At 43.1% G+C, this 13,834-nt stretch overlaps 1 long non-coding RNA gene across 1 annotated transcript in view; it reads left to right on the top strand.

Moving 5' to 3' along the window:
• Positions 1 to 13,518, top strand: part of LOC116632456 — a 31,433-nt gene extending 17,915 nt beyond the window's left edge. Inside the window, exons 2-3 of the long non-coding RNA XR_004299414.1 lie at positions 11,337 to 11,473; positions 13,383 to 13,518. This is a non-coding gene — a long non-coding RNA (uncharacterized LOC116632456). The remainder of the gene's footprint in view (positions 1 to 11,336; positions 11,474 to 13,382) is intronic.
• Positions 13,519 to 13,834: the final 316 nt, after the last annotated feature.

The raw sequence follows: 13,834 nt of genomic DNA, 5'->3' as shown, positions 1-13,834 counted from the left end.
TTACTACTACCACCACTACCACCACTCCTACTACCACCATTACCACCACTCCTACTACCACCACTCCCACCACCACTACCACCACTACCACCACCACTACTACCACTGTTACTACCACCACTACTACCAGCACCACCCCCAGCACCACCACTGTTACCACTGCTGCTGCTGGTGCTGCTACCACCCCCGCTGCTGCCACTACAGCTGAAGTCCTTGAGGCAGGGTTCATGGCCTCTAAATCTCTTATATTCTAGCAGAGTGCTGTGTACACAGTAGATATTTACTGAACACTCAGCAGCCTGGTTTTATGCCTCCATTTCACTAGCTGTATAGTACCCCTCAGTGATCCCCAAACTTCTGTCATTTCCCATGACTTTTGCATATTAGCATACCATCCGTATAATTACTGTTTTCGATGTTCTTTAAATCCATTGATCACCTTTGTTGTACTTGATATCTTTTACATTCTGTTTATTACATCAGTTCCACAAATGGAAAACCCAGCATGTTCTGCATTTAAGCTTAATTTATAACTATTAAAAACGAAAAAGCTTGTCCTTGTACCATCTAAAAACTTCTTCTCTGTCACCGATGATTTCGGACACTGATGTCTGAGCTTTACTTGAAGGGGGCTGTAGCACTGACTGTCAGTGTCCTTTAGACCTTGCCGCTTTCTTGTGCTGTCTACCCTTCTCATTGCCGGAATGTGCACCTCTGTGCCCAAGGGCTTTTTTCAGACACACAGGCCCCTCTGCCCTGCTCTGCGGCTGCCAGGGAATTCACATCCTGAGAGTAGCCTTGACCAATGACTGATGGGAATTGGTGTAAAAGTAGCCCAGCTCCCCCCTCCCCACGCTGGTGGGGTACGTCGGAGGCGTGCCTTTTATACTGTTTCCTAGAGTTTCTCTGGAGGGTTGAGTCCCAGTCACTTGGTGTAGCTGCAGACACAGTAACACACCCCTTGTTCACTGCCTGCCTTTCCCTGTCACCTCCCCAGCCCCGTCCCAGTGTCCCTGCACCTCCTAAATGGACTATTTTACTCTCAAGTCTTTGTTTCTTGGTCTGCTCTTTGGGGACCCCAAACCAAGTTAGGGGCTGCTTGTAAATCGGTGGATGATGGTCATTTTTATACTCACCAACCGAGGTTTCATGATGTGTGCTTTACACAGCTGTGTACCGTCTGGGCCAATTTATTAAATGGTAAGTGGGAACAAGTGGGACCATATTTTGACACATATTTTATCCAGGTAACATTTTCCTACCAAAGTAACAACTTGAAAATATTTTCCAGAAAAAGAAATTAAACAAAGTCTAAACAGTTTCCAGTTGGCTGTTTCCAACATACATAAGTAAACATGAGACAAAAGTTGCATTTGGATAATGTTCTCCCATGGAAAAAAGTCAATATGCTTGAAGCCTGGGTGTTACTAAGCAGCAAAATTGTTGTACATGAAATTACTTCATTACTTTGAGAGGCTAGAGATAAAGGAGATATTCCCCAAGCAGTACTCTCATCACAATAGTGTCCATGGTTAATAATTCCCAAATCCTTACAATCTTATCACTCTGCTGTCCTTTCATTGAACCCTCTGCATAAAAGCTACGCCATTGTCTCCTGCAAAAACTCACTCCAGGGAATGATAGAGCAGCAAAACCAGCTTGGGTTAAAAAGGCAAATATATTTTATTTTGTTGATCTAGATGTTACTTATTTTCTACTTTGTCTCTTCAGAGACAAATGTCATCAGGGCCTTAGATTCCTTCCAACTTTCTGATGTGCCATCATTAGAGTATGGTCCTTGATGCTTCATGCGTGGCAGAAGGATGCTAGAGTGCTGTTCACCATTACAGAGGTCCCGGCTCAGGCAAGGCAGAGGGGCCAGGTGCAAACAGAGCTTGCTCGCCTGTTGAATTGGTCTTTTTGGGAACCAGAAGTACAATCTAATGGCTTCTGATCACGTCTCATTCCCTCGAACTGTGTCACATGGTCACCCCCTTGCAAGGGAGGCTGGGAAATGTACCTTTTAACTGGAACTTCACCACCAACAAAATTAGAATCCTGTTAATGAGAGAGAAGGTAGATGGATCCTGGATAGGCAACTAGCACACTCTGCCACAGAATGAAGGTCAGAGAAAGCACCTTTGAGGATGTGACGTGTCCACTGAGACCTGCAAATGAAGAGTTACCTATGCTAGGAGCAGTGGGACAGGCATTCCAGGAAGAGGGACAGCAGGGTAGGAAAGAGGGAACGGAGAGGAGGGAACAGAGCTTAGATTTCCAGGTTGTGTATCCCATAATGAGCAAGGTGAGAATCTTCCAGCCCTTTCCTGGCTTCTCATAGAAAGCATGAGGACTGCAGCCAAATAATAAAAGAATGCTGAGCAGGAATATTAAGTGTCTGTTCTCAGAAAGCAAAGATTATGTATCACCATTCCTCCATGACTCATCCCTTCCCAAATATCTTCAGTTTGGAGCCCTTGGTATTTTTTCCACTTTAAGTATGAAATGGTGGTCCCTCTTCCTGCCAAACTCCTCGTCAGCTTTGTTCTGGACTTTGGAAAAAAGAAATCCTGTTTCCTGTCCTTTGTTTCCAGGCTGCGGCCTCTGGTTCCGCCCACTTCTTGGGCTCACAGGGCTATTTCCGCCTCGGGCTCTCTTACAAGCCCGCAGATCAGTTTTCTTTTCCTCAGTTACTAGTTAGTCACACAGAGTTATCAAGAAAATAACTTCTCTCAATCCATTTTTTTTTTCTTTCCCCGTGGATCACTTTGTTTTGTTTTTCCTTTAGTTTCTCAGACCCTCCTCTGTGGAGGCCGGAAGAAACTAAGCAGGTGTTGAGGGCCTTGTTCTCCTGGGGAATATACTAGAGCAATGTTGGTTTGAGACCAAAAATGATGTCATCAGGTCACTGGCAACACAACGAAGACAAGGAAAACTCCAGGGTTTTAGATCTTGGGTGGGGATGTTGAGAGACATAGCACTATGGCCAGGAGAGGGAGGAAACTGTGCCCTAAGAGAATAGCTTCGAGCTTGGCATAATTTCTTCTGTTTCTAGGCTGGCTGACCTTAGGCAAGTTATGGGACTGCTCTAAGCTTTGGGTGGTTGGTTGGTTTGTTTTTTGTTTTTTGTTTTTCATTTGTAGAGCAGGAGCTTTTAGTTTCTACCTAGTCAGGTTGTGTGGACTAAATAAAATAATAGATATAAAGTGCTCATCATGGTGCCCCCTAGAAAGCACTCAACAAATGATCATTATTATTTATTATTAGCAGGATTTAGAGCATGTATTTTTTTAATTAAAATAGTAATGTTCTTCATGACATGTACAAGACTGGCATCAACCCTGAGCCCTCCCTCCATGCAGACTTGAGGGACAGATAATAAACTCCTTTGATCATGAAGGCTACTTGGGTGGATGGTATATATCAAAGTGTTCTCAATTTGAGGTCAGCACCAGCTCTCCAACATACCTGGGAAGTGCCTGAGAATGAGGGAAAGACAGCCTGCTCTGGTTTCTCTGCAGGGTGTCAGTGGATTAGTCTATCGACAGCTGAGGAGAATTCCAGCTAGAAATACAGATTTGGGAATCGTGATTCTCACCCTGACAGTGGCATAGAGGAATATCGCTTTGAATCTTTCCACCAATCTGTTAAAACTATTCTGTTGTTGGGGCACCTGGGTGGCTCAGTCGGTTAAGTGACTGCCTTTGGCTCGGGTCGTGGTCTCAGGGTCCTGGGATCGAGCCCCGCACTGGGCTCCCTGCTCGGCAGGAGGCCTGCTTCTCCCTCTCCCACTCCCCCTGCTTGTGTTCCCTCTCTCGCTGTGTCTCTCTCTGTCAAATAAATATATAAAAATCTTTAAAAAACAAAACAAAACAAAAAAAGCTATTCTGTTGTTGACCACAATTCAGAGCTTCATTTCTGTAAACCACTAAACTGCTAGCTTCTGAAAATTGTTGACCAAGATGAGAGGATTTAGTAGGCCTGGCTCCGTGAGTGTGTCTGTTACACAGTCAACTGCATTTGTACCTTTTCTGTATCAGGCAGGATGGGCTAGATGATGCTGTAGAAACCAAGAGCCCTAAAATCTCAGTGGCTTAAAACAACATAAGGTTATTTTGCTCACACTGCATGTCCAGATCAGTCATCTGTCCCTAGCAGGGAGAAGGGGGACACATAAATCATATTCTGATTCTTACAGACTGCTGCCCAGCTTCCAGGAGCTCCCATTGCTGAGCCATACCTAACTTCAGCAAAGAGTTCTCTGGCCAATGTGTTAGTATTTCTCCCTCTCAAATGGTTCTGCCTGTAGGCATTGTGATCTAAGGGGTGTCTTGAACCTTTGAAATCGTTTGGCTTGAAACTGTAGAGGACTGACCAATGATCTAATGAAAAGGAAGCAGGATGGGGATTTTTGAATGCCTGCTAAGAGTCTCTTTTGAGAAAGCGGTAATGTTTCATCTGCTCACTGAGTTCAAAGCCAAACCTGATACCTTACAATGAAGCCTTAAATAGAAACAGAAGGTTTGGGCAATAAAACAGTCGAGGTATGTCTAATAGCGATGTTGCTTTTCCTTGACAAATGGTCAAAATGATCTTTGTAAGAATAATAGATTTATTAAATATAATAGGTTATAATCGGTTCAGTAAGAATAATAGGTTATACTAGATCTAGTAAGAAAAATAGATTTAGTAAACCTTTTCCAAGGGAGAGCTCAGGACAGAAATGTCATGATAAATAAGTCTATATAGCTTCCTTGCCTTATTCCTAATTAATTCTGCCTATAATTTAGAAGTTGAGAAAGTAATCTACATGGTTGAAGGAGGACTTCAGATCACACCTGCCACTTAAATCACCAAGAACGCACCGGACTGTTAGACTGTTTTGAATGAAATGTCTAAGTGAACCCAGCAGAGGTATCATTACGCCACCATTTACTGCTTGCTTATCATGTGCCTGGCACCAGGTTAAGCATTCCTTACACATAATGACGTTAGGCCATTCTCCCAGCAACAGGCAAGACCACTGAGGCTTTGAGAGCTTACAGGGTTCTGCACAAGGTCACTTGGCTAGCACATGGCACAGCCAACGCCTGATTTCAGCTTTGCTTGAATCCGAAGGCCATACTCTGAACTAGTAACAGTGAAGAAATGAGACTCCACTAAGGGAACCCCATAGATTTGGCAGGAAATTTTGATGGATTGTATATGTTGTTGTTTAGCTGTTTTCCACATTTGAGGAACTGAGGCACAAAAGGAATTTACCCAAGGATATATTGTGGATCTTGCATCAAAGAGTAGCTCTCGTTCTGAGAGCTCCCAGTCCTCAGTGGAGTGCATGAGAGCTAGATTTGGGCACTTGGTGAGGTGGCTGGCCCTGGAAAAAGTATGACTGGTACGTCAGCCTTTTAGCTTCTACTTTCCCTCTCAGATTTTTAGAAACTTCCCCTCCTTAAACCTAAGCCAAAGCATGACTGTGCCTCAAAAAGGGAACAGCTTTTCTGGAAAGGAAAACACTGCCCAGGACCCCAAATTCAGAATCATCTATGCTGTTTATTTATTTATTTATTTATTTTTATTTTTTTTAAAGATTTTATTTATTTATTTGAGAGAGAGAATGAGAGAGAGAAAGCATGAGAGGGGGGAGGGTCAGAGGGAGAAGCAGACTCCCTGCCGAGCAGGGAGCCCAATGCGGGACTCGATCCCGGAACTCCAGGATCATAGAATCATCTATGCTGTTTAAAAGCTTGGCCAAACTTTTAAGTTTGGCTGGATTCTCTAGGGGTGACTTGGAATTTCTATTTCCTGAGAATGGGCCCCTTGACGGTAACCCTCCTTTCCCCTAAGGTCTGAGGACCCTATGAGATAGTCACTGATTCTCCAAGCACTTTCTGAGCACCTCCTCTGTGACAGACATGAGCTGGTGAGACCGCAATAGACAAAACAGTTCCTGTCTTCAAGGAACTTATAATTTATTGAGGAAAACAGAGCATGACATGAACAGGGAGCCCAGTTGCCATTTTATTTGAGATGCAATGCCATGTTCAATACTCTTTCCAGCGATGTGTGGACTAAGCAGGCACTTTCTGCTTAAGGCAACAGGGCACAGTCTAAGGAAGGCTTCGGGACAGATGGGGACATACCAGGAGTAAGTGAGGGATTCCGTCCATCATTAGCCCTATGCCTTAACCTCACTGAGCTCAGTTTCTCCCTCTATAGGGGAGAAATAAGGTCGAGGCTGCTGAGAGGAAAAGGTTCAGTTGCTGAAGCTATTTCCTCTGCACTAGTCACCCCTTCAAGTGTGTGTTTGGCTGCAACTTCCAGCCCTCTTTTAAAAACTTCAAGAGTAGGCCTCATCTTCAATGTGTGTGTAAAAAGGGTGAGATGCAGCTGAAGGGGAACTGGTTTAAACTGAAAACCAAACTCTTTTCCTTTTTCTTTTTTCTCTTGTCCTTTCCTTCCCTAAGGTCCAGGACAATGAACCTCATTTAGATCAAGAGTATTTACCCAAAGCCTGTTTCCATTTAAGACATTTTGGCAGGACAGTGAATAATCCCTTATCCTATTGAGGAATTTTCACTGTCTATTATTACTGGAACAAAGATGTCATTATTAAAATAAACTCTTCACGTAGAATGGCCACTTTAGTTATAAGAGCATCATTCATAATGGCTTTATAAGAGTGGAAGCTCTGACATCATTATCCTATAGAACACTATCAAAGATCTCAGTTCTGAGAATCTGTTAGGATTCTTTGGTGGCAAGCAACAGAACCAATTCTGGCTTACTTACACAAAAGAAATGGGCAATGGGGTTGCTCGCAGATCCTAAGAGAAAGCTTGGCAAACCAGGTTTCAGAGCCAAGATTGCTCAGGGAGCAGGAACCAACAGACAGACTTTTGGGGTCACTTATAGCAGATGAATCAACTTCATTTATTTTTGGTCTCTGTTTCACTTGTCTCAAGATTTAATTTCCTGGGAGAGAAAATCTGATTGGCCAAATGTGGGTCTTGGGTCCACTGGGTCCACTGGTCAGCTAGGGTGCCTCAGAACACCTTGACTGACATTCCTACCAGCAGCCTGGAAGCCTCCTACTATAGGAGAAAGGTAGTTAGTTGCCTGAGGAAACTGAGGTGCTGCCCCTAGAAGGGGGACTACATTAATGGGAAGGCAAGAAGAATTTTACACTTCGGAGAGCGTCCAGGGTAGAAATGTATTGGAGAGATTAATTGCTGGGGAAATTGAGGTACTGAGTTAAAGTACAGTAGTCCCCCATTATCCACAGTTTCAGTTACCAGTGGTTAATCACGGTCCATAAGCAGATGAACCTCCTTCTGATTTAATATCAGAAGGTCAGTAGTAGCCTAACATTACATTGCAATGCCTGTGTCATTCATCTCGCTTCATCTCACCATGTAGGCATTTGAGCATCTCACATCATCACAAGAAGAAGGGTGAGTCCAGTACAACAACATATTTTAAGAGACAACTAGAGACCACACTCACATACCACTTATTATAGTCTATTGTTGTAATTGTTCTATTTTATTTTTATTGTTGTTTGTGTCTTATTGTGCTTAATTTATAAGTTAAACTTTATCATAGGTGTGTATGTATTGAAAATAGAACTACTGTAGCTTGCCTAATGGGTTACATTTAATGATAGAAATGAACCTGTTGACTCCTACCAGCCAAATGGGAATTATTTCCTTATTTTTTCCAGCTTGCTGAAGCAATGGTTCAGAGACCTGGCAGAGCATCAGAATTACCTGTGGAACTTGTTAAAAATAGAGGAGTTGGGTTTGGCATGAGGCTGGGGCATCTGTATTTTTAATAAGCTTCTCATCTGATTCTATTTACAACCACCCTGGAGGCCCACTACATCAAGTTTCCATAGAGGCTGACATAGAAAAAGAACATTGTAGAATTGAAAATGGGTTAAGGTAATTTTAGGGAAAAGATTCAGGTTTGGCGATAACATTTTTTGAGGTCCAGTTAGTGCTAGCTGTCTTCATGGTTTGCACTTAGTAAATGTGAGGATAGGAAGAACTCTTCCCTGTTTATGACAAGCCTGAGCCAAGTGGATCAGGAAGTTTAGGCTGTTGTCCTAGGAAGCACTTACAATTGAGCTCTGCAAGGAACAGGGCTGGGGCCCCTCTAGGGCTTTCCTGACATCTCTAGTGCTGGAGGGGAAGGATCCGATTATATGTGTAGATTACCCAAGTGCTAAGATCTGGAACACAGAAAAGGGGTGGGAAACAGGCTTGAGCTGGCACAGACAGGAAAGGGATCTGTTTGTTACCTTTGTCTTTTTGTCTTAGCACAACTGAAGAAAACAGGCCACCCTAAGTCTCTCAACCAATCTGGAGTGAGAAAGAACACTACTTTTACACTGGGGAGCCGCATTCTCCTGGCTCTTCACCTGGCCACTCCTAATCATCCTTTGGTCCTTGCGTAAATACCACCTCCTCAAAGAGAGCTTCCTGGCCCCCTAGTCTAACGTAGGCCCCCTGCTGTCCTCTCCTATGGACCCCTGTTCTTTCCCAGGGCCAGCTTCATGGGCATGCACCCTGTGCAATCACACAGGGCCCTATACTCTAAAGGACTGCATGTTTGGTTTAATACTCTGTTACTGCCATCTTGAAATTTTTTATTTTTTTAATGATTTTATTTATTTGAGAGAGAGAAAAAGAGAGCAGAGACACAGAGCATGAGCAGGGGTGAGGGGCAGAGGGAGAGGGAGAAGCAGACTCCCCGCTGAGCAGGGAGCCAGACTTGGGCCTTGATCCCAGGACCCTGAGATCATGACCTGAGCTGAAGCAGACGCCCAACCTACTGAGCCACCCAGGTGCCCTGCTGCCATCTTGAAATAATTTTTTTTTAATTTTTTAAATGTTTTTTATTTATTCATGAGAGTCAGAGAGAGAGAGAGAGAGAGAGAGAGGCAGAGGCAGAGGGAGAAGCAGGCTCCCCGCCTAGCAGGGAGCCCGATGTGGGACTTGATCCCAGGACCCTGGGATCATGACCTGAGCCGAAGGCAGACGCTTAACCATCTGAGCCACCCAGGCAACCCTTGAAATAATTTTTTAACAAAAGGCTTTCCATTTCCATTTTGACTGGGTTCTGTACATTATATAGGTCTTATGTTATATCTAAGATCTTGCTCTTTCCCTTCCTTTATCTTAGTACCATTTAATTGTGGTGGCCCTAGTGTCTAGCACCATGCCTGCACTATATAAAGGCCTAATAAATATTAATGATAGCCATTTGAAATTTAACTATGTTTGACTTATTTTTAAAAAGCATATTCATATGGTTCAACATAAAGTATTCTGGATGAATGAACAAATGATAGTAGGAAGAAAGTTTCCTTGAACACAGTGGCTGACCTAATATCCACTTGCCTACTTCCTCCCTACTTTCTTCTTATCTTCCTTCTGCCAGTTTTGATCAGGTGTTCATTCCTCCCCAGTGACTCAGAGGAGGAGACTCTATCCCTAATTCCAGGGTAGATACTGATCAGCCTACATATATTCTCTCTCCTAAAAACATTCTTTCTTCTGACTCTGCACACTGTCAGGTTTGAATGAGACCCCTGGAACTACTGCAGCCATCTTGCTACCAGCCGGATGATGAAACCAACCCAAAACAGAGAGCAGAGCCAAAGGAATCTTAGAAAAGCAGTATGAGGATATATTGTGCATGGACCCTGATCTATCTCTGAACTTGTTATTACGTGAGACAATGAAATTTTATGTTGTTTGTTCTGGTTGTCTATTGCTATAACATAATTATCCCCAAATGGAGAGGCATAAAACAGCACCCGTTTTTTATATTTCACAATTTTGTGGGCCAAAAGCCAAAGAGGGCTCAGCTAAAAGATTTTTCTATTCCATGTAGAATCAACTGAGCTCAGTCAGTGGTATTCAGCTGGCTAATGGGTTGGTCTGATGAATCTAAGATGGCTCCCCTCATACAGTAGGCATCTTGGTGGTGATGGCTGGAAGCCTTGGCTCAGCTGGGACTTTCAATCAGAGCATGTCCTCTCCAGCATGGCCGTCTCATGGTAGTCAGGCTTCTTACATGGGGTTCAGATGTCTCAGAGAAAGTTCTAAGAGGCAGGAAGTGGAAGCTGTCAGTCTCTTCAGGCCCAAGCCTGGACTGGCACAGAATCACTTCTGCCATATTCTATAGGTTGAAGCAGGTGTTGAATGCTGCCAAGATTCAGGTGGAGATGACATAGATTCTACCTCTTTATGGAAAAGTATCAAAGAGTTTATGGCTACCTTTAATTCTCCACATTACTTAAGTCAATTTCTGTTATTTACAGGCAAAAGGATCTTAAATAATTAAAAAAATTCAAGTTTCTTTATATCCTGGGAAGATATTTCTTCCTGTTCCTCTAACACAGGGATCTGTCAACTTTTTCCACAAAAAGCCAGATAGTAAATAGTTTAGGTTTTATAGGCCACACAGTCTCTCAACACTGCCAATGAGGTATGAAACCATGGAAAATATATACATGAGTGAGTATGGCTGCTTTCCAGTAAAAAATTTATTTATGGTCACAGAAATTTGAATTTCAAATCATTTTCATGTGTCATGAAATATAATTATTTTATTTTGTTTTTTTCCCCAACCATTTAAAAATATAAAAGCCATTCTTACTTTTTTTGGCTGTACAAAGAAAAGGCAGGCCAGATTTGGTCCCTGGGCCGTATTATACTGACCCCTACCCTAACACATCAAGCTTGCTCCAAGCCCTGGGTCTTGGCATGTGCTGACCTGCTGTCCAGAATACTCCTTTCCATGGACTTCATGTGGTTTGTGCCTTTTCTTTCGTTGGGTTTTAATTCAACTATTAACTCTACAGAACAACCTTCTCTGATAACTCTCTCTAAAATTGTTCCCTTATATTTCCTTGATAGCACTTCACACTGTCTGAAATATTGTTCACTTATTTGTTCACACATTGATTTGCTGCCTCTTTTCTACCCTCACTAGAACAGAATCTAAATGAAGCAGGGATCTTGCGTGTATGATTCTCCTCCGTATGCCCTTTACTTAGCCCAGTGACTGGCAGGTAATAGATGCTCATTAAAGATTTGTTGTATTTGAGTTAAATGATTACAACTCAGTTTTCCAGGCCTTGACAGGAACATAAAAGACTACTCAGTTTATACTCATTGATGAGAGAAAGGTAGTAAAAGCAGAGGAAGGAGATCATCTGCCGTTGGAAGTGTTGATCCCTCTGTTATTTTTCAGGTTTCCAGCAAAAGCTGAAGGGAAAATGCTTCTCTTGTATAATTCTGAAGATAGCTATTTTCCTCTCTTGGCAGATATGAATGACTTACCTTGCCTGTTTGGAGGCAGGAAAAGGGGAAACAAGCTTAAGCAACCTTATTTGAGGAGGGAGAGTGTCATCATTGTGCTTGTGAAATAGTGTTCGAAAGCTGGATTCCTCTAGACCACTAAGGTATGATATCACAGACGTTCCCGAGATCCCTCAGGGGATATGGCAAAGGTCTTGGGTGGCACAGCAGTGACAGAAATGACAGAGTTGGGGATAACATCAGGCTAAACTTGTCTTCAGAGGGGAGGGAGGAAAAAACAGCAGCAGGTACGGCGTTCAGGACAAGAAGGCTTGAGTGTACTGGTGGCATTGGGTGGTGGCCAGACCCCAACAGTTGGGCACTGGGCTTTCCAAGCTTGGGGACAGAAGTGGCTGCCATTCAGTCCTCCAGTTCTGTGTCTAGTTATTAAAACAGACAGATTGTTAGGGTAGAGAGAGCCCGCTGGAGGTGAACATAATACACAGGAAGTGTCCATGGGAAGCAGTGAGGACCACAGCCTAGTGGACCTTGTAACATAGAACGTTGTGTATTCCGTGAGTTCAGGTGAGGAACAGAGAGCTGGGACAGAGAGAGCATTAAGTAGAAACAGAGAATGAGGCTGACACAGAAGGTAACGAGAGGCTAACCTACAGATGCTGTGTACAGTGTGGATTGCAATTCCTAGGCTAGTTGAGCTAAGAGAGTTTCTATGACTTTAGACAGTTGATTCTCTGTTGGCAGATAAAGCAGAAAAAATGATGCCATTATGTGTCTCATCTGGTCTTTTGGGTTCAAGTGGTGGGAAAGCTAATAAAATGTGGCCAAAGCTTAAAAGGGAATTGATTGGCTCATGTAACTAAGAAGTATAGCAGTATGCTAGCTAGCTTCAGGTATGGCCAGATCTAGGATCACAGTGTCTTCGGTGCTTGGCCAGTCTATCTCTCTTCATGTCTCACCTCTTCTTTCCTCTACATCAGCTTCATTCTCAGACAGGCTCTCCCCATTATATGGTGGCTCACATTAGCTCCTGGTATATATCCATATATATCCACCCAACTTCAAGTTCAACAGAGTACCTTTGGCCTGGTTGCTTAGCAAGTCCAAGAATTCTATCTCATTGCCTCTGATTGGGTCCTGTGCCAGTCCATGGGCCAGTCACTGAGCCGAGGGCATCACAGTGCTTTATTGATGAACCCTGGGCCACATGCCTTCTCTTTGAAGCCCAATGTAGTCAGCTCTACCCAAATCACCTGGACTAGAAATGGAGAAGAAGTGGTTTCCCAAGAAAAACTCAGATACCATTATCATAAAATGGGGTATGGATGCTGGGTAGGCAAAGACCAAACCAAAACAAAAACAAACAAAAATTAGATGTCTACAGCCAGATCATCACACTCACATGTCATTGACCAGAAACCACCACCTCTCTCACCAGTAGATGAATATACTGCAAAATGAATGATGCCACCAGGTCCTAGACTTTCAATTGTTTTCACACTGACAAAGTTACAGCCTCTGGTTTAAATCAGCATCAGGAAGTTAACACTGAGAGTAGAAAATAATCGTCATCTGTGAGAAAAAAATATTCCAACTGATTTAAGCAAAATCACAGAATAGCACAAACTTGGTAATTAAATTTGGTAACCAGAAATGCTACTGTTGCCCAAATAACCCTTAGATTACAAGGTGACAAGGTCTAGGAAAAAAAAAAAAAAAAAAAGCGCCCCCCCCCCCCTTTTTTTTTGGCAGGGAGTTCTAGATTTGTCTAGAGACCCATTTCACTTTCCACTCAGAAATAATTCCTGAAGAAATTGTCACACGGGAGAAGGCTCAGAATAAAAAAGCCTTTCTAATACCTGATAATGTGTGTGTACTTGGTTCCTATCTCACTTTATGTTCATGACATTACACCTTGCCACTCCTCCACACTTCTGATTACTCCTTTTCTGTATCCTTTACCCAAGCCTGAATCATTGGTGTTTTCCAGAGTGTCATGGTTCGCTCCCAGCTCTGTTCTTAGAAACAGACTAACTCTTCATTCATTCTTTCCAGCAGGTACCCATGGACAGCCTCCTTTGGGCCAAGTACTGTGCCAGCCATCCTCGTGGGTTAACTCCCGATCATCTATGTGCTAATGACGCCCACTCTCTGAAGTCCAGACCTCTCCCTTCACAATCACTCCTACATTCACATGGTAGGTACTTTATAAATAGCTCTTAAATTAATGGATAAATGAATGAATTCTTTTCCCTTAAAGTTTTAAGTTCAACGCTCCTAAAATGAAATCCTCTTCCTGCCTGATGTTACTACTTGGACTTGGTAATAACCTCAAGAAGAAAACATAAGCTTACCCTTGTCTCCTCCTTCTGGTCTCCTTCACATCAAGTTCCACTAATTTTAACTCACTGTTTGTTAAGCCTGCCTTTCTCTCCCACCTCCACTCCTCCTGCCTAATTCAGACCTGTATCATCTTCTCCTGGGATGCTCCCTGTGCTCTGCCTGCC

Source organism: Phoca vitulina, unplaced genomic scaffold (assembly GCF_004348235.1).
Source record: "Phoca vitulina isolate PV1807 unplaced genomic scaffold, GSC_HSeal_1.0 scaffold6, whole genome shotgun sequence".
NCBI lineage: Eukaryota > Metazoa > Chordata > Mammalia > Carnivora > Phocidae > Phoca > Phoca vitulina.
Note: the sequence above shows the minus strand (reverse complement) of the source record. Positions and strands in the feature narration are given on the sequence as shown.